We start from the raw sequence: 19,769 nt of genomic DNA on the forward strand, positions 1-19,769 counted from the left end.
TTTTGTTTTCTAACCTGAGCCACAGGCCAGATTCTCCTCCTCTGTAACTCTGCAGGGATTCTTTGGTTTGTACCTTTTGTGTAATTCTGCTTGGCATTCTAAATATGGCTCATTACCCTGGTTTCAATATATTTCTTGATTTTTACCTGCAGACCTTCATTAAGTTGAGTGCCTGGAACAAGGGGTAGGTTTTTTTTTTTTTTCACCCAGCAGGAGAAACCTGGGGATATTATGGATTTGGGGCTATAATAACTAAGTTTCTATTTCATAAATTGGAAAGGGGGAGAATCTTCTTTGAAGAATGAATTCTATCATTTAGCAACTCAAACTGCAATGTATTGCTACAGTGTCTAGTGACCACTCCCTAGACTAATGTCGTATACTTATACTCTATTGAGATATTTTCCAAAATGGTTTAACAAAGATGAATTACTGGATTCTAATTTTTGCCATCTGAGATTTCTCAAAAACAAAGCTGGGTCTCTGTATTGATCAAATTACAATAACTTATGCCTCTTGTCTAAGAAATATAATTTCTGAAATGAAGTCAAAATCACTTCAAATTCATCCCATCTTTGTTTAAAACAGGTGATTTTTATGTTCCAAGTGTTTCACCTAATGTTTGTGTGAGGTGGTCTTGCACTCCGGAAGCACCAGGCAACTCTGACATAACCCTCAAGAGACAATCACATACTCTGAACATTCGTAATACTTTCAACCATTACTTTTTTCAGCTCCCTTTGATGATTCATGCTAAGGGTAGAGAACCGGAAGGGATATTTTCCTTCAAAGCCATAAAAATAGCCAAAATGGATTTTCTTTTAGCCATACATTTCAACATGCATAAACTCTCTGGCTGATATTTCTTGCCATTTGGTCCAACTATACTTCCTGAAGACACTGTATGAAAAGAACTAGTCTAATTTAAGAAGGAATCTGTCCCTGGTAAAACAATACATACAGAAAGGAAAAAAGAAATCATCCAATTTAGCCAACTTCCTGAAAGCCTTGATCTTAGAATCTGGTTTTAAATAGAAAACTTAAACAAAAGTTACTATCCAAGTCATTTTGCTCTCGGTACGTTTAGGATCATTTTACGGAAAATAAGCACAGTACATTTTATTTTATTTTTTTTTTTTAAGATTTTTTATTTATTTATCTGAGAGAGAGAATGGGAGACAGAGAGCATGAGAGGGGGAGGATCAGAGGGAGAAGCAGACTCCCTGCCGAGCAGGGAGCCCGATGCGGGACTCGATCCCGGGACTCCAGGGTCATGACCTGAGCCGAAGGCAGTCGCTTAACCAACTGAGCCACCCAGGCGCCCCAAGCACAGTACATTTTAAACTAATCATAAGGTCAATGAAACTTACACAATTTAAGTAGATCCCTTCTATATGCTCCGATTCCACCTTGCATAAACTCAGGTATATTTCACTTTCATTTGTCATCAAAACTCTCCTTTATTAATAATTTCTATTCCAATGGTAAGTTTATTTTCAGAGAAATCTACCATAACTTTTCCAGAGATCTATTAAGATATATATGGCCTCCCCAAAGTGTGAAAAAGCAAGCTATTCCGAAAACAACTTAATTCACAACATATGTATTCTTTATATATGTGTAGGGAACCATATTTGAGTAATAAAGCTCTGCCATTCTCCTCTACTGTGGTTTAAATCACCTCTTTTGGAAAGCATATGAATTTTAGGAAAAGACTGAGTGTCTTATGATTTTTTTTTAATTTAAAAATTTACATGCACACAAAGAAAGTAAAGTGCGTATTTACAGACTCACTATTGTGTTCAGATGGCAGTAACTATTGGGACAAACACTCTCAACCATGGAACCTGCTCAAGTGACAATGGTCTCACAATCAGAACTAACAAGTTACAGAAGAAAACATGCTGTGGATTATCATAAATTATTAACACTTCTGAGTCTGATTCAGTGGGGCTATTATTTTATTGGAAATGGAGACAAAACTCAAGAAGAAAAGTGTAACAAGTACTTAACAGGGTAAACATCGTGATATTATTTGCTAGGTATTTGTTATATATGGGAAAAACACAGCCCTGAATTCTAGACTAGTGGACCTTAAAGCATGGTTTCTGGACCAGCAATCACAATATCTCCTAGGAACCTGTTGGAAATGCAAATTCTCAGGCCCCACCCCAGACCTATCTAATCAGAAACTCTGGGACTGAGCACAGCAAATTGTTTTAACAAGCCCTCCAGGTTATTCTGATGCATGCTCTTGTTTAAAAAAACAGTGTTCCAGATAATCATTTTTAGGAGGTAGTAAATTCAAATATAGACAGAGCCACAAAATATTTTGCATATGCAATAATAAAAAAAATTTATTTAGTGCTTTGCAAATTACAAAGCACTTTCAAATGCATTAATCTCATTTGATCTCTCAATATTATTATGAGATGGCCTGAGGAGGCACTCGCATTTTTATTTTACACAATTAAATGGGGTTTGAGAGAGGTTAAATAAATTCCACAACCTCACAAAGCTTGTTAATAGAATTAGATTAGAACCCAGGTCTTCAGGCAGTAAAACAAGCAGGCTTCTACTAAGTAAAAAAAAGAGGAAAAAAAAAGTGTTGATGGGAATTAGTACAGATTCTTTGTTTCACAACCTCCACTTGTGTCCAATGTTGTAAACTCTGAACATTTTTAATTAAGTAGCATTTAAAAATGCTAAAAATGCTATGAAGAATTTATACTGTACACATCCATTTTCGATAGATATTCAAGTTAAGCTGTATCTCTAACCAAAATCAAATGAAATAAATTCTCAAGTTTACCAAAGCCCTAGTTAGTAAGTTTTTACTTATAATAATCATTCATTTTAGCTCTTGTTGCAAAAGAGCAGTTAAGGGTCCCAGATGATTTCAGAGAATTTTCATAAAAGCATAAAGAAGAAAGAAGTTTAAATTGGGGGGAATTCAGTTAATCATTTTTGAATATTAATTCATCAATTTATGGTATAGGAAGTAAGAAATCTACCTGGAATTTTTGTTTCTTATCTGGAAGACACACTCTAGATATTCTTCACATAGTGCTTTCCTAAAGTGAGTGGGAAGACATTACCTGGACCTGCTTCTTACCATTAGTTGAGTGTATCTCTCCCAAAACTTTAATAATCATAGTCACTTATTCTAAAATGGTTTCTATCATGACCCAATCCCTTTTTATGGACTCCTCTCAATTTTAAAAGAGGAATTTAAGGGATTTAAGGGTACTAACAAAGTTGACATGTTTTCAGTTCAGATTGACACTACTCAAGACAGAGGTATAAATGGTGTTTGTTCAGTAAAATTAATATAACCCAGAATCTGTGAGAATGTCTGATATCTATAGAAAGATTAAAGCACAATGCTGGAGAAAACATGTTTTAGACTGCTGCAGATGTTCTCAGATCCAAAGCATCTCTACAAAAAAAAAAAAAAAATAGTGTGAGATGTTTCTTTGAATGACACAGGAGGACAATTTAAAAATCTAGCCCAGGATTTCTCAAACTGGAATCCACGAATGTATTCTGAAGAATCAGAACATCCATAAGAATATTTTAATTGTATATTATTTGTAACTGTGATGGTTAATTAAAAAAAAAAAAACCAACTAACCAGTTACAAAGAAACTTCTTTGAGATGATCATTCACAATTGAATAAATTGTTTTCAAAGATTGAACATATGTTTCTTTTTTCTTAAGATTTTATTTATGTATTTGTTTGTTTATTTATTTTAGAGAGAGAGCATGCACTAAAGGGGGGAGGGGCAAAGGGAAAGGGAGAATCTTAAGTAGACTCCATGCCCAGGGTGGAGCCAGATGAGGGGCTCCATCTCACAACCCTGAGATCATGATCTGAGCCAAAAGCAAGAGTCAAACACTCATCCAACTAAGCCACCCAGCCATCCCTGAACATGTGTTTCTTAAATCATTCTTTCCTAAACTAGGGTTCAAGAATGTACATCCATCCAAATGAATTATGAGAATCTTTTCCTTTTATTTATTTATTTTTTAAGATTTATTTATTTGGGGGAGAGAGAGCATGCTCACACGAGAGTCTGGGGAGGGGCAGAAGGAGAGAATCTCAAGCAGACTCCTCACTAAGTGTGGAGCCTGGCAGGGGGCTCAGTCCCACGACCCATGAGATCATGACCTGAGCCTCGAAACCAAGAGTCAGACACCTAACCGACTGAGCCACTAGGTGCCCCAAGAATGTCTTTTCCTTTTAAAAAGGATCAGCCCATCATTCACATTTGAGAAATAGTAATTGTAGCAATCTACTTACTGATTTAAGTCTAATCAATCTTAAAAAAAAAAGAATTTTCCACTAGAAAGTTTAAATAAATGTGAAACATTAGTTTGAAAGCAACATAGAGCATAGTGACAATGGCATATAGTCTAGCTATAAATTCATGCAGTATCAGTTGGATCAATGTGATTAACCTTGAGTGATATACAGTGGGACAACACAGGAACACTCCACCTGCAGGAAAGAGATTTTATCACCCAAAATATTTAAATTTGCTGATGCACAATTATAATATAAATGAGACTGATTTTATTTGGTTTTATTGTTTTAAATTCTTTACAGACATGTCTCCTCTTACCACTCGTGCCTGGTCTGGGTGCTCCCATTGCCCATGGTACATTACTGCTGACTTCACAACATACACAGTGCAAAGACACAAGCCAGCTATTCAACAGGGAAAGACCCCCCCAGTGGTAAAGTAAGACCACTATCTGAAGATAATCTTCAGGAAAATCCAAGTATGGGGATGTTTAAAAGCCTCATGGGTAAAAAAAATATGACAGGGAGTAAAGGGGACAATATATTAAAAGAGAGTAGGAGGAGCAGCTGGGTGGCTCAGTTGGTTAAGCGTCTGACTTGATTTTAGCCCAGGTCATGATCTCAGATTAAGCCCGGTGTCAGGTGCCACACTGGTTGTAGAGCCTGCTTAAGATTCTCTCTCTCCCTCTCCCTCTGCCCCTCCTTGCCTGCTCTCTCTTTCTCAAAAAAAAAAAAAAAAAAGGAGAGAGAGTGAAAATATATAGGAAATTCTGTGTTCTCAATAATTGTACTCAATGTACTGTAACTTATTTCTGCCTTGTATTCAGTGATTTAATTTAAAGCTGAAAACTATAGGGGCACCTGAGTGGCTCAGTCAGTTAAACATCTGACTCTCAATTTCAGCTCAGGTCATGATTCCAGGGTTATGAGATCAAGCCCTGCATCTGGCTCCACACTCAGTAGGAAGTTTGCTTGAGATTCTCTCTCCATCTCCCTCTGCCCCTCCCCCACTCATGTACTCTTTCTCTCCTCTCTTTCTCTCTCTCTCAAATAAATAAATCTTTCATAAAAACCCTGAAAACTCTTATCAGAATTTTTTATGTAGAAAAGCTGGCCTTCTCTGACATATCAAAATAGAGATAGCCAGCCAGATTTCTCATTGTCTAAGAACGGAGTTACAACTATGGAAAGGAAGGAACTCTGATGTTGATTTCAAACTGGAGATATCAAATAAATAGATACAGATAGATAGATAATGAAGTAGATATAACTATGTGTACATTATATACATCTATATGTATTTATTTATGTGGTGTGTTGTGCCTTCTGAAAAAAGAAAAACCTAGAGACAATGATACTCCAAGAGCAATGACCACACCTAGCATCCATACCTTGGGTTTTTAAATATCATTCTATACTAACAGGAAACAGCTTCTTGGCTAATTTTCTGATGCCAGCGTTGGGACTGGGAAATACACAATGTTCTTGGAACGTCTTGAGTCCAGAAAGAAAGAATTTTTGCCTTGCCCTCAAATGAGGACATGTCAAAATACACACACACATACACATACACATGCACACAGTTTGAATGGGCTCTAACTGGACGATCTGAGGCAAATTGTGCATCAAAATAAATAATGATAGTAACAGCATATAACGTACTGAATTAAATGGAATATAAGAATCTATGAGGCCATTCTAATACAATAAGTAAATACATAATTAAGGGGAGGGGAATGAAAAGGTCATCCTTATATAAAAATACCAGGTAATAAATAAAGGAAAAAAGTTATCAAATTAGAAATTCACCATATGGAAATAATCCTTGTGATACTATTTGATTCAGACAAAAATCATCAATGGATACTAAAATTAAAGGGTGAATTTTTGATGAGATAGGATATTTACAAAGTCTCAAAGTATCTCTCCACAAGATACTTATTAATTATGAAGGGGGAAATAGTAACTTTATGGGAGAAACCTGGCAGACACCACCTTAACCAAATGATCAAAGTTAATTCACCAGTAAGGGCACAAATGGACATCAAGTGCCTCCTGAGAAGGACACATCACTTTTGTGGTATTCCTGCTAAAAATGCATAACCTGAATCTAATCATGTAGAAATATCAGACAAACCAAAATGGAGAGACATGCTACAATATAACTAGTCTGCACTCCTTAAAAACATCAAGGTCATGAAAGACAAAGAAAGATTGGAAACTATACCAGAATAAGGGGGACTAAAAGAGATACGGCAACTAAATGCAACATGAGATCCCAGACCAGAAAAAAAATTAATAATTTGTTATAAACATTACTAGAAAAACTGGTAATATTTGAACAAGTTCTTTACTATTATTATTATATATTTTTACTATAATAATATTGGACTGGATGTAGGGGAGGAAAAAGTTTTCCTCAATCCTCTTAGGGTCCCTGGCTGAGTCTCAAAATTAAATTAACAAAGATTAACAGGAGAAAAGCATAAAAATTTTATTGTATTTTTACATGTACATGAGAACCTTCACAAGAGAATGAGACCCAAAAAGGTGACCACAGCAGGAAGATTTTATACCTTTTAGACAAAGAAACCATAAATGTATGAACCATAAATGTATGACAAGACAAAAGGCTTTGGGCAAGAGGTAGTGAATGGTGAAGAACTTTCTAGGAAGATAAGGGTTAGCTTAACAAGATTTGTTAATTTCCTGTCTCTGGTGATAAGAATGTCTTCCCTCCTCCTGGTACTGGGAGGGTACCCACACAGGGAAGATTTATCTCCTTTCAGGGAAGAAAGGCAAGGAGGGAGAGGTCAGTTACCTTCCTGCTTTTGCAGTTTTCTCAAACTCACTCATTTTAAGATATTCAATAAGCCAAGGTGCCATATTTTGTGGTAGTGTATCCTAAATCCTATCAGTATCAATGCTAATTTCCTGATTTATATAACTATACTCTGAATATTCTTGGTTTCTTCTTTTCTTTCCCTTTTTTTTTAAAGATTTTACTTATTTATTTGAGAGAGACAGAATACAGAGGGAGAGTGAGAGGGAGAAGTAGACTCCCCACTGAGCAGAGAGCCCAATGCAGGGCTCGATCCCAGGACCCTGAGATCATGACCTGAGCCGAAGGTAGACAGTTAACTGACTGAGCCACCCAGATGTCCCACCTCTTTTCCTTTCCCTTCTCTTCCCTTCCCTTCCCTTCCTCTCCTTTCTCCTTTCCTTTCTCCTTCCCTTCCCTTTTTCTTTCCCCTTTCCCCTTTACTTTACCTTACCTTACCTTTCCTTTACCTTTCCTTTTATTTCCTTTTCCTTTCCTTTTCTTTCCTTTCCCTTTCCCTTATCTTTCCTTTACCTTACCTTTCCTTTCCTTTCTCCTTTCCTTTCCTTTCTTTTTTCCCTTCCTTTCCTTTCCCTTCCTTTCCTTTCCTTCTGTCTTTATTTCTTTTATCTCTTTTTAAGACAAACACACAGAAGCATTTAGATGTAAAGGGACAGGATACCTGCATTTATTCTCAAACAGAGAATAAATGAATATCACCTTTAAGAAAGGTGGTGGGGAAAGGATTAGCATTCAGGGAAGCTGGATGAAGGTTAAACACTTGTACTATTTTTTCAGTATATCTGCAAACTTAAATTATTTTAAGATGGAAAATTTAAAAATATTCTCCCATTTGGTGGAAATGCAGATGATGGCACAGAAAATTCAGCTGGGAGGTTAAAAAATAAGCTCAGGAGATAATGGTGCTATTGTCATTTGTCATAGGGAAGCAAGAACAAAGATGCCTTAATCCTCTCTATCAAAGAGAATGATCTACTGGAAAATGCAAAATAAGTACTGAATTAGAAAATGAAAAATGCAAAGGCATAGTAAGAAAGCACCTTGCCATTTAAAATGTATGTAAACACTGAAATCTAAAGAACAACATCTTGGCAAACTGGAAGGCATCTTTAAAGTTCTCTAGGCAAAGCAACTTAGTTAACAATTGCAGATGTGAAAGTCAATCTATCCTTGGAGAATTCAAAGAGACCACAGTGTCAGGGTATCCAGGTGCTACTCAGGAGACAAGCAGATGTTTTTATTCATCTTAAAAAATGTAGACCTTAGAAGAGAAAGATAAGTTTGACATTATATAGACAAAATTCTGAAATTGATTTTCAAATATTTAGGTCATGAGAATTTAAGAAAAAAACATAATCCCTGCAAGGATCACTTATATCAAACCAAACCAAACTAACCTTGTTTCTTTTTCTGAGAAGCTTAGTAGATATGCAGGTCTTTGCTACCAAGAAGCCATTGGCAATGTTCTACAATGAATCATCATGAACAAAATAGAAGTGTATGGGCTGATCACACATTCTAATACAGTTGACAGGAGGTGGGTTTAAAATCATTTAGATCATTATTTCAAACTGTATTCAAACTGGAGAGAAGGATCTCATACTGTAAAGGATTCTTTCCTGCTCAGTATGCACTAGAAAGGTAAATACGCCAAACTTATTGGGCATGGCTTCTGAATTGAACTATAGAAGCAGAAATGAAGATATCTCTGTAAGTTAGAGTTATTGGTTGAAGATAACAAGGCTATTGGTTCAGTAAATTTTGCCTGATTATAAACTATAGAGAATTTGGAAATTACTGAAAATACAAAAATAAAAAGTAATGACCGGGCGCCTGGGTGGCTCAGTTGGTTCAGCGACTGCCTTTGGCTCGGGTCGTGGTCCTGGAGTCCCGGGATCGAGTCCCGCGTCGGGCTCCCTGCTCGGCAGGGAGTCTGCTTCTCCCTCTGACCCTCCCCCCTCTCATGCTCTCTCTGTCTCATTCTCTCTCTCAAATAAATCTTAAAAAAAAAAAGTAATGACCAACATAGAGATTGGCATTGCTAGTATTTTTATGGTTTTTCTTCTTAATTGTGTGTATATATGTGTATGTGTATTTTTAAGTGGAAACATACTGTGTATTCATTCATTATTTGATTTAGCAAATATGTACAGCATGCCTGCCAGTACCTGGCATTATTCTACGTACTGGGGACAGTCAGCTCTAAATAAAACAGACAAATACCCCTGAATTTATAAAAGTTACAGTTTACATATACTTGAATACTTCATTTTTGTCACTTAAAATTACAATGAAAGTATCCTTTATGTCATTAAATATTTTTTGAAAATAACTGTATAATGTTTCATTAATGGTATTATGATGCATTTAACCACTTCCTTATTGTTGGATGTCTAAATAATTTAAAATATTGTTGTCATAAATAACACTGAATGATTTGGGGCACAAATCATTAATCCTATTTCTCATTTATTTCCTTATGATTCAGGAAGTGTTATTAATGTTCAATCCTTCCTCTACATTTATACCCAAACCAGTAATAAATGAAAGCTTGTATCTTTCTTTACCGCGAGTATTGAATTAAAATTTGAAAACAACCAACTACCATTTGGCAATTTGATGGGTTAAAAATATTTGTTTCACTGAGGTTTTAATTTACATTTTTATTACAGGTGAGGGTTGAAGTTTTGTATGTTTAGACATCTTCATTCACTTTTTTGTGAATTGTCCATCATATGTTTTTTCTATTGGTAAATAAAAATGTCTGTCTTGTTTACATTATTTGTAAACACTCTTTATATAGGTAGGGAGAATAATTCTTTGACAAGGTAAACTTTAATATGGAAAAATAATAAGAAAAATGGAGTTAATTTCCCACTCCCCCCCCTTCCTCTCTCTCTCTCTCTCTCTCTCTCTCTCACACACACACACACCCGAGCACAAGATGAATTCCTGACTTAATTGTACTTCATCTCAATTTCAAAATCTGAAGTTTTGAGATAATATAAGTAAATAATAACCAACACTGAAATATATGAAGGAAAAAAGCAATATTAAGAGAAGGCATATTAACATATAAAGGCTTTTCAGAAGACAGTAATCAGAAACAGAATAGAGTTTAAAATTATATTGTGTCGGCAAAAGTAGAAGTGAGGATATATTTACAAGTGTGGTTTTTTTCTCTTTCCCACTATAAGAAAAAGTATGAACCAAAATAGACTAATTTTGTTGTACTCCTGGGCCCTGAGCTTGTATAGCTCCTACGCATGGTAGAACCTCAACAAATAACTAAGTAATTATTAAGTGCACGTATCAATGAGTGAGTGAATGAATGAATCACCAAATGAGCAAAACTGATGTATATAAGTACAAGTTTCAACATATGTTTTTAGTCGACACAAGGCTTACTTTTCTAATCAGGAGGTTTTTCCCAATAAAGAAAGGGCTGCCTCAAGCAACAGTGAGCACCCCAGTATTTTTAAGCATAGAGGAAAAGGAACTGGGGTGACAGAGAGATGAGTTAGCACCCAGCCAAACACTGAGTAAGGCCACTCTTACTTCTAGGATTCTTAAATTGTATGAAAGAAGACAAATTATATATATATACACACACACACATATATATGGAATATGGAATATATATATGGAAAATATATATATGGAATCAAAAAAGGAATGAATGGAATAAGATGGAAGCTGAGAAATAAATAGAAAAACTCTGATTTCGAGCCTGAGGTAAAGACAATAGGTTGAGGAAGAGATTATTGTGAATAGCAGAGTATTTGAAAACACTTCAAATTGAAAAGCTGGATGTCCAGAGCTCAGATTTTAAGTGTCTTTTAAATTAATTTATATCCATTTATACTACTTTTTGTGTTTTAGAATGGAATCATGAATTTGAATGTGATATTTGACCAAAATGTTGAATGAATAGAAAATGTTAGTGAAGTACATTTCATTCATATTCAAATATTTTGGTTTTGTGGGTAATAATGAGCACTCAATAAATATGATGGTGTTTCATTATTATTAGCACTCATCATTTAAACATAGCTGCATTGATAGAATAAGTTATTCTAGAGAATGGGTATAATTGAGATATGAATCTTCCTCTAAACTTTTATACCTAATACATTAACTGCAATCATGTTTCCAGCCAAATTAATCAAAGAGATATATAAACTATTTAAGATGTTTGAGTGGGAGAGCCAGAGCCACTCTTTCTAGGCTCAGTCTGCCAAAAACCATTGGAGGCGTCTCTATTTCTAATATTAGATACTACAATTGGACCTCCGCCTCCTGTCTCCAGATAGCTACTCAGTAGGGCCGACTTTCTCTCGGCTTATGTGAAGCTAGAGGAGAACAAGATTTGTGACATTCTGGGATTTTGCCAGAATCCAGTGGGAGGTAGGACCAAGGCTGAAGGCCAAGTGACAAATCCACTAGATAGCTGCACAAAACATATCCTCATGCTTTTGTTGATTAAAGTGTCATATTATTTTTTTTCGCCGAGCGTGGGGGTAGGGAGGAAATAATCTACTTTTTGCAAGTATCTCTCCAAGAAAAATAGTTCCAAGTTGAGGCTGGTATACTGTGAGGGGGAAAAAAAACAACTAAAATAAAAAGCTTAGCTGTAGTTCATTAACTTTAATTGGTTTTTGTTGCCTCTCCTCAGGTTTCCTGGATCTTTCAGCTATCTTCTCCCCCAACTCTCTGCTTCCCCTTCTTCTACCTCTCGCCTCCTCCCCCTCCAATCTGGCTTTCCCTCCTTCCTGGCAGCAGTTTTAGCTTTAATTTGATAGTAAAAAACTGAATCCAAAGTTACAAAATTCTTCAGATTCAACTTCTTTGAAAGAAAAAGAAGTTTCGGAAAAAGAATGGGTCTCAGCTTAAAACCAGCATTCCATCAAAGGCACTTGTCTCCTCCTCATGTTGCAGGTGCTCCAGAAGGTGACGTGGAGAGGCTGAATGCCTGAAATCATTCCTCTGTTTAACAGTGTCTTTTGGAGGACTGACTTAGCACACGCACCGTTCTGGGCCCTTGAGGCAAGCAGAGAACAAAATAAAAGTCCTCATTCTCATGGAACTTACAATTTACTCAAAAGACAGACAAAAACAAATGAGCAAACCACTATATTAAAGCCTGTTAGTGAAAAATGCTATCAAAAAACATAAAGCATGGAGAAGGAATTAGAGCACTGGAGTGCACTTTAGAGAGTTTGGTCAATAAAGGCTTCTCTGAGGAAGTGACTCTTGAGCAGACACCTAAAGAAAATGAGAGTATAAACCATGTGACCCCAGACAAGGGAACACACAGCAGTAAGAAGGCCAATATATCTAGAGTGCAGTAAGCACGAGGGACATGAGAGAAAATGAGGTCAGAAATAGAAATATATGTGTCTGTCTCACACCCCTACCTCATGGAAAATAAGACTGACTGCATTTTATCAGCCATGTTTGATATTTAAAATGTGGCTTCAGAAAATATAAGAACCTGCCTAATTTAGATCCACTCAGAACTCCCCACATACACAGATTCTTTTTAAAACCAAAGCAAAAACAGAAAGGAATGCTAAATTGCTTTTAGGTCCACTGGATGATTTCCATTAGCCTTGACTTATTTTAAGCTCAAGGCACACACAAATGCTAATTTTCATCACTAATGTAGTCCAACCTGATCTATCCAGGCAGAATTGCACCTAAACCTCAGACTTAATTCAATGCTTCCTAATGGAAGTAGAAGCCAGTTCTGGAAGAAAAAAAAGTTTTGGGGAAACAAAATATAGCAATTATGACTAGGCAAAGAATATTGTCCTGGAACCAACAAAACAGAGTTCTAGTCCCTGTATATGATAATTAGAAAGTGATTTTATGTCTCTGAGTCCTTATCTGTACAAGAAGGGAATGGTGAGTTGATGATTTCTAAAAATCATTTAAGATTTTAATTTCTATCACTAAACTTGAAGTAGATTCAAAGATTTGAAATAGATTCTTGGATAATACATCCATATCTGTGACTTATTATCCTTTGGTGACACTGTATCAAACAGAATATTGGTCAAGACTGACAACTGTTCCTTATGGAAAAAAAAGATTTAATGTAAGAATACATGGAAAAGGAAAAGCAAAATAAGGAAAGATTTTGAAAAGAAGAAAAAAGGGTCAGGAAAATGACCTAAAAATGAAATTGAAAGTCCAGTATAATTCTGTAATTCTATAATTCTATACTCAAACTACTCACTGCATGCTGAGTAGAACAAGAAAAGAGGAAGTCCACATCGTACAACAATAGGAAGATAAAGAATTTCTATTAATAGTTTATTTCCGCTGTATCCCATAGGATTAGAGTCAAGTTGGTTCAAACATGTCCCAGGACCTTAAATATACACATATCACCATAAATTTATACATATTTATATACACAGTATATATATTATATATACATGTATATAAAATATTACATGCTATAAATATTTTACACATACACATAGACACAGGTCCCCCAAATTAATATATTGGTTGAGGTCCTAACCTCTGGTGTGATGGTATTAGGATATGGGGCCTTCAGAAGGTAACTGGGTTTAGGTGAGCTCATGAGGGTGGAGGCTCATAATGGGATTAGTGCCCTTATAAGAAGAGAAAACACCAGATCTTCCTCCCCCTCCCCCCACTCCCTGCCATGTGAAGATATAACAAGGAGGTGGTGGTCTGCATGCCAGGAAGAAGGTCCTCACCAGAACCAAACCTGCCCACCTTGTTTTGGACATCTCAGCTCCAAAAGTGAGAATAAATGATAGATGTCTATTGTTTAAGCTACTTGGTCTATGATATTTTGTTATAGAAGCTTAAGCTAAGTCACACTCATTGCCACATTGTTCATGAGCTATTAGATCAGAAAGATCACCTATTAAATGAATTTAAACCCAGAGTCTTATTTTATTTATTTATTTATTTATTTATTTATTTATTTATTTATTTAGAGGAGAGAGAGATTAAGAGACTTTACAAATTCCATATTAAAAAAGAAATGGGAGGGTGGGGTGCCTGGGTGGCTCAGTCGGTTAAACATCTGCCTTCAGCTCAGGTCATGATCCCAGGGTCCTGGGATAGAGCCCCACATGGGGCTCCCTGCTCATCTGGGAGCCTGCTTTTCCCTCTACCTCTATCCCTCTGTCCTTGTCCTGCTCATGCTTGCTTTCTCTCTCTCTCTCAAATAAATAAATAAAATCTTAAAAAAAAAAAAAGATATGGGAGGGGCACCTGGGTGGCTCAGTCATTTGAGCATCCCACTCTTGGTTTCTGCTCAGGTCATGATCTCATGGGTCATGGGTTGTGAGATCGAGCCCGTGTAGGGCTCCATGCTCAGGAAGAGTCGGCTTGAAGATTCTCTCCCTCTACCGTTCCCCCATCCCTTTTTCTCTCTCTTTCTAAAATAAATCAATAAATCTTAAATAAAATAAATCTTAAAAAATAAAACAGATACGGGAGAAGGGAGCAAGAGGAAACTGAGTAGAGACTTCAAGAGAATGATGCTACAAGTGCTCCTCCATTTTGTATTCTTTCCCTTCAGCAAAGGACTTTGTATCCTTCCAGAGAAGGAGGGAAGAATTTAGGTACAAAAAAAAAAAAAAAAAAGGAAAGAAAAAAGGAAAGGAAAGGAAAGAAAAGGAAGGGAAGGGAAGGGAAGGGAAGGGAAGGGAAGGGATAGGATAGGATAGGATAGAATACAGGGACATTGGGTTTAGCAAAGATAAGTGTCCTAATCCAAGAGGCTGATACTGAAGCTTTCCCTATCTAGAAGACTCTGCTCCCCCTCACTGTGAGAGATGGCATATATTTGCCAGAATTAATGTTTAATCTATAACCATTTATGTAATAACATGGTCACTTAGATCAAGGCTTTTGAAAAATTGAGTATTTTGCTAGTTGTTTCTCAAATAATCCTCAAACTACCCTTTTTGTAACTCCATGCCCCTTAGAATTTTTCTTCTTCTTAAACTTAGTTTGACTTACTTTATTTGAGAAACAGGATTAATTCTGTTTTAAAAAAAGGGGGGTGGTGTGCCAGGGTGGCTCAGTCAGTTGAGTGTCTGACTCTTGGTTTTAGCTCAGGTGGCTCAGGTCATGGGACCCAGCCCGTGTTGACTCTCTGTTCAGCGGGGAGTCTGCTTGAGATTCTCTCCCTCTCTCTCTGCCCCTCCCCCTGTTCATCTCTCTCTTTCTCAAATAAATAAATAAATAAATAAATAAATAAATAAATAAAATCTTTAAAAAATAATAAAAGAGGGAAATCCTGCCATTTGCAACTACATGGATGAAACTGGAAGACATTCTGCTAAGTAAAATAAGCCAGACAGAAAAAGACAAATCCTGCATGGTATCACTATTATGTAAATTTTTTTTTAATTATACAACTCAGAAACAGTAGAATTGTGGTTGCCAGGGGTTGAGGGGGAGGAAATAGAAAGAAGCTGGAAAGGGCACAACTTTCAGTTAAGATGAATAAGGTCTGAGGATCTAGTATAAACCGTGGTGACTATAGTTGATAAGACTATACTGTATAATTAAAATTTGCTAATAGGGTAGAACTTAAAAGTGTTCTCACCAAAAAAGAAAAGGTACATATGTGAAGTGATGGATATGTTAATTCAATGGTGGGAATCCTATATATATATAAAACAAATCAGCATGTAGTACACTTCAAATATATTTCAGTTTTGTCAATTATGCCTCAATAAGCCTTAAAAAAAGAAAAATTAATCTTTATTATAACTGTAAAATTATGAATAGGATAGTTGTTCCCTGACAGTGTAGAATCAAAGCATGATTTTAAAAGTAAGAGTATAAAAAATGCAATTAATTAGCTCTTAAATATCCTTTGCCCCCAATACTCTACTGCAGTAAACCTATAATAGCTTATCAGGAATAAAGGATATGATGCCTTAGGATGCATTTTCAGCCATCTCTGTGAAAGAACAAAAAGGGAGAGAGATTAACAGTTAAACACCTACTCCAGAATAGACACCATTTCAGTTGTTTTAGACACACTATCTTATATCTTAGTTAATCCTCAGGACAACACTATGAAGTGTGTATTATTCACTGCATTTTATAGATGAGAGCATTTGAGATTCAGTGCATTTCAGTAACTTGCCCAACACCAAAAAATTAGTAAATGACAGAACCAAAATTTGAACCCAGGTCTAACAGCCATTCTCTTTGACTAGAATTTGTCAAAGGCATAAATTAGCATGAATTTACTGTGGATATTGTCAATCACCAAGATGTGGTTTTTGGTGCATGGGCCCATGCGGATGGGACAGCATTACTCTTTCAGGAAACAATTTGCAATGTGTACTATATAAAGAACACCAAAGTAGACACTGTAAAGAGCTTACATAAATATATACAGATACATATATGTATGTGCGTGTACCCATTTCTCAATTATTTGATCATTAATTAGCACCTATAATTGTGAATTTCCTTGATGCCTAAGCATACTATTTTTCTAAGAAAGGGACACACAATGATAAATCCAAATAATATCAGCACATAATTCCCAGGGTATGTTCTGGGTGTCAATAATTAGTCAGCTCAACCTTTTCTCCATTACATGTATAGCTGTACTACTGGATAAGGATAATTTCATATTGTGTGATAATCTTGGGCACCATGATATCTTTAATCATCAAAGTCTGAATCATGTTGGCTCTAAACTTACAGGAGTAGGAAAGCATATTCATAAGTACATTTGAGGAAAAGTGTATAACAAAATGAAAAATCAGATTTTATTTCTCCGTTCAATCTCATCCTGATAAAACATAATTTCTTTCCTAGCCTTTAGGTGTCTAGTAAGAAAGAAGTGTTTTCTCTCAAATTTAATGACAAAATCCCCTAAAAGACTTCACTTCTGGTATCATCTCTGAGCTACAAATTGTGACATAAAGGTGTAAGATCATATTTTCAATTGCTTTGATCCCTAAGTGTGGCTATTGATATTGATAATTTGCTATTAATATAATGTCTTTCCTAAAACAAAAATATTTTACAACTTCATGCACCTAAAATTCATTAATTATGTATGAACATGTAAGGTTAAAGATGACTGAATGTCATCCAGTGTACATGGCACACCTTCTCTTTGAGCAGAATGGTAAACCATTTATATCTTGGGATATCAAAATGTCACAGGTAGATTTGCTACACCTTGAACTAGTCTCCTTGAATACCTCCAGCATTCTGACTCCTGTACCCCACACTGGAAGTTATCTGAAATTCCACTTCTGGAATGTAATTTCTTTAGTTTGAATTCTATTAATATAGAGTGATGAAAATTAATGAATAAGTAAATGAATGAAAGGATGAAACTGCTGTTAATATGGGTTTCAGATTCATTCCTGAGAGCTGACTTAGACTGTGAGGACTTAGGGACTCTTTCCTATGGTTGAATAATATTCCACAGTATGTACAGATGCAACAATTTCCTTATCCATTTATCTGATGAAGGACATTCAGGTTGTTTTTGTTTTGTTTTTAAGATTTTTAAATTTATTTATTTGACAAAGAGAGAGAGCGTGCACAAGCAGGGGGAGTGGGAGAGGGAGAAGCAGGCTCCCTGGTGAGCAGGAAGCCCAACGCAGGGCTCCATCCCAGGATCCTGGGATCATGACCTGAGCCGAAGGCAGACACTTAACCAACTGAGCCACCCAGGTGCCCCATTTAGGTTGTTTCTATACCTTGGCTATTGTTTAAATAATGCTGCAATGAACATGGGGGTACAGATATCTCCTTGAGATAGTGATTTTGTTTCCTTTGGATATATTCCCAAATGTGGGATTACTGGATCATATGATAGTTCTATTTTTAGTTTCTTGAGGAAACTCCATACTGTTATCCACAATGGCTGTACCAGTTTGCATTCCCACCAGTTACATGAGGGTTTCCTGTCTCCATAGCCTCACCAGCACGCATTTATTTATTTATTTATTTTTTAAGATTTTATTTATTTAACAGAGAGAGCACAAGCAGGGGGAGCAGCAGGCAGAGGGAGAGGGAGAAGCAGGCTCCCCACTGAGCAGGGAGCCCGATGTGGAGCTCAATCCCCAGACCCTGAGATCATGACCTGAGCCGAAGGCAGCCACTTAACCAACTGAGCCACCCAGGAGTTCCGCCTCACCAGCATTTATAATCTCTTGTCTTTTGAGAGTAGACATCCTAACAAATGCAAGTTGGTATTTCATTGTGATTTTGACTTGCATTTCCCTAACATATAGTGATGTAGAACACCTTTTTCATGTACCTGTTGGCCATTTGTATGCCTTCTCTGGAAAAAAATGTCCCTTCAGGTCCTTTGTCCACTTTTTAATTGTGTATTTGTGTTTCTGCTATTGAGTTGTATAAGTCCCTTGTATATTTCTAATATTAACCCTTTATTGGATATATGGTTTGCAAATATTTTTCCTATTCCATAGGTCACCTTTTCATTTTGTTGATCATTTCCTTTGCTGTGCAGAAGCTTTATGATTTGATGTAGTTCCACTTATTTATTTTTGTTTTTGTTGCCTTTACTATCGGTATCAATTCCAAAACTTAAAGCCAAGACCAATGTCAAGGAGCATTTTGTCTTATAGAAGTTTTATGGTTTCAGGTGTTATATTCTAGTCTTATAGGAGTTTGTTTTCTTACAGGAGTTTTATGTTGTTTTATAGGAGTTTTATGGTTTCAGGTCTTATATTCTAGTCTTTAATGCATTTTGAGTTGATTTTTCTGTATGGTATAAGACAGAGGGTCCAGTATAATTCATTTGTATCTGGCTGTTCAGTTTCCCCAACACTGTTTATTGAGGAGACTATCCTTTCCCCATGGTATATTCATGGCTCCTATGCCATAAATTAATTGACTAAAGAGGCACCTGGGTGGCTCAGTCAGTTAGGCGTCTGACTCTTGGTTTCAACTCAGGTCATGATCTCAGGGTTCTGAGATGGAACCCCCATATCGGGCTCTGCACTCAGTGGGGAGTCTACTTGAGATTTTCTCCCTCTCCCTCTGCCCCTCCCCCTGCTCATGTGTGCACTCTCTCTAACAAATAAATCTTTAAGAAATTAATTGACTAAATGTGTATGGGTTTATTTCTGGGCTTTTTGTTCTGTTCCATTGAACTGTGATCTGTTTTTATACCAATGAAAACCATAGTGTTTTGATTAGTAGAGCTCTGTAATATAGTTTAATATCAGGAAGTGCAATGCCTCCAACTTTGTTCTTTTTTCTCAAAATCACTTTAGTTGTTTGGAGTCTTTTGTAATTCCATACATTGTTGTATTGTTTGTTCTATTTCTTTGAAATACACCATTGAAATTTTGATAGGGAGTGCACTGAATCTGTAGATTGCTTTGGGTAGTATGGACATTTTTACAATATTAAGTTTTCCAACCTATTAACACAGAATATCTTTCCATTTATCTGTGACTTCATCAATTTCTTTCATCAATGTCTTATAGTTTCTAATGTACAGGTCTTTCACCTGCTTGGTAAAATTTATTCCTAAGTGTTTTATTCATTTCGATGCTAGGTTAATGGGATTGTTTTCTTAATTTCCCTTTCTGACCATTTGTTTTTGG

General features: G+C 36.2%; 1 long non-coding RNA gene across 1 annotated transcript in view; it reads right to left on the reverse strand.

The window, feature by feature from the left end:
* Positions 1-16,059: 16,059 nt before the first annotated feature.
* The window catches only part of LOC118016984, a 158,406-nt gene continuing 154,696 nt past the window's right edge, over positions 16,060-19,769 (reverse strand). Inside the window, exon 3 of the long non-coding RNA XR_004681002.1 lies at positions 16,060-16,114. This is a non-coding gene — a long non-coding RNA (uncharacterized LOC118016984). The remainder of the gene's footprint in view (positions 16,115-19,769) is intronic.

This window comes from Mirounga leonina, unplaced genomic scaffold (assembly GCF_011800145.1).
Source record: "Mirounga leonina isolate KUSES-001 unplaced genomic scaffold, KU_Mleo_1.0 Mir_168, whole genome shotgun sequence".
Taxonomy (NCBI): Eukaryota; Metazoa; Chordata; class Mammalia; order Carnivora; family Phocidae; genus Mirounga; species Mirounga leonina.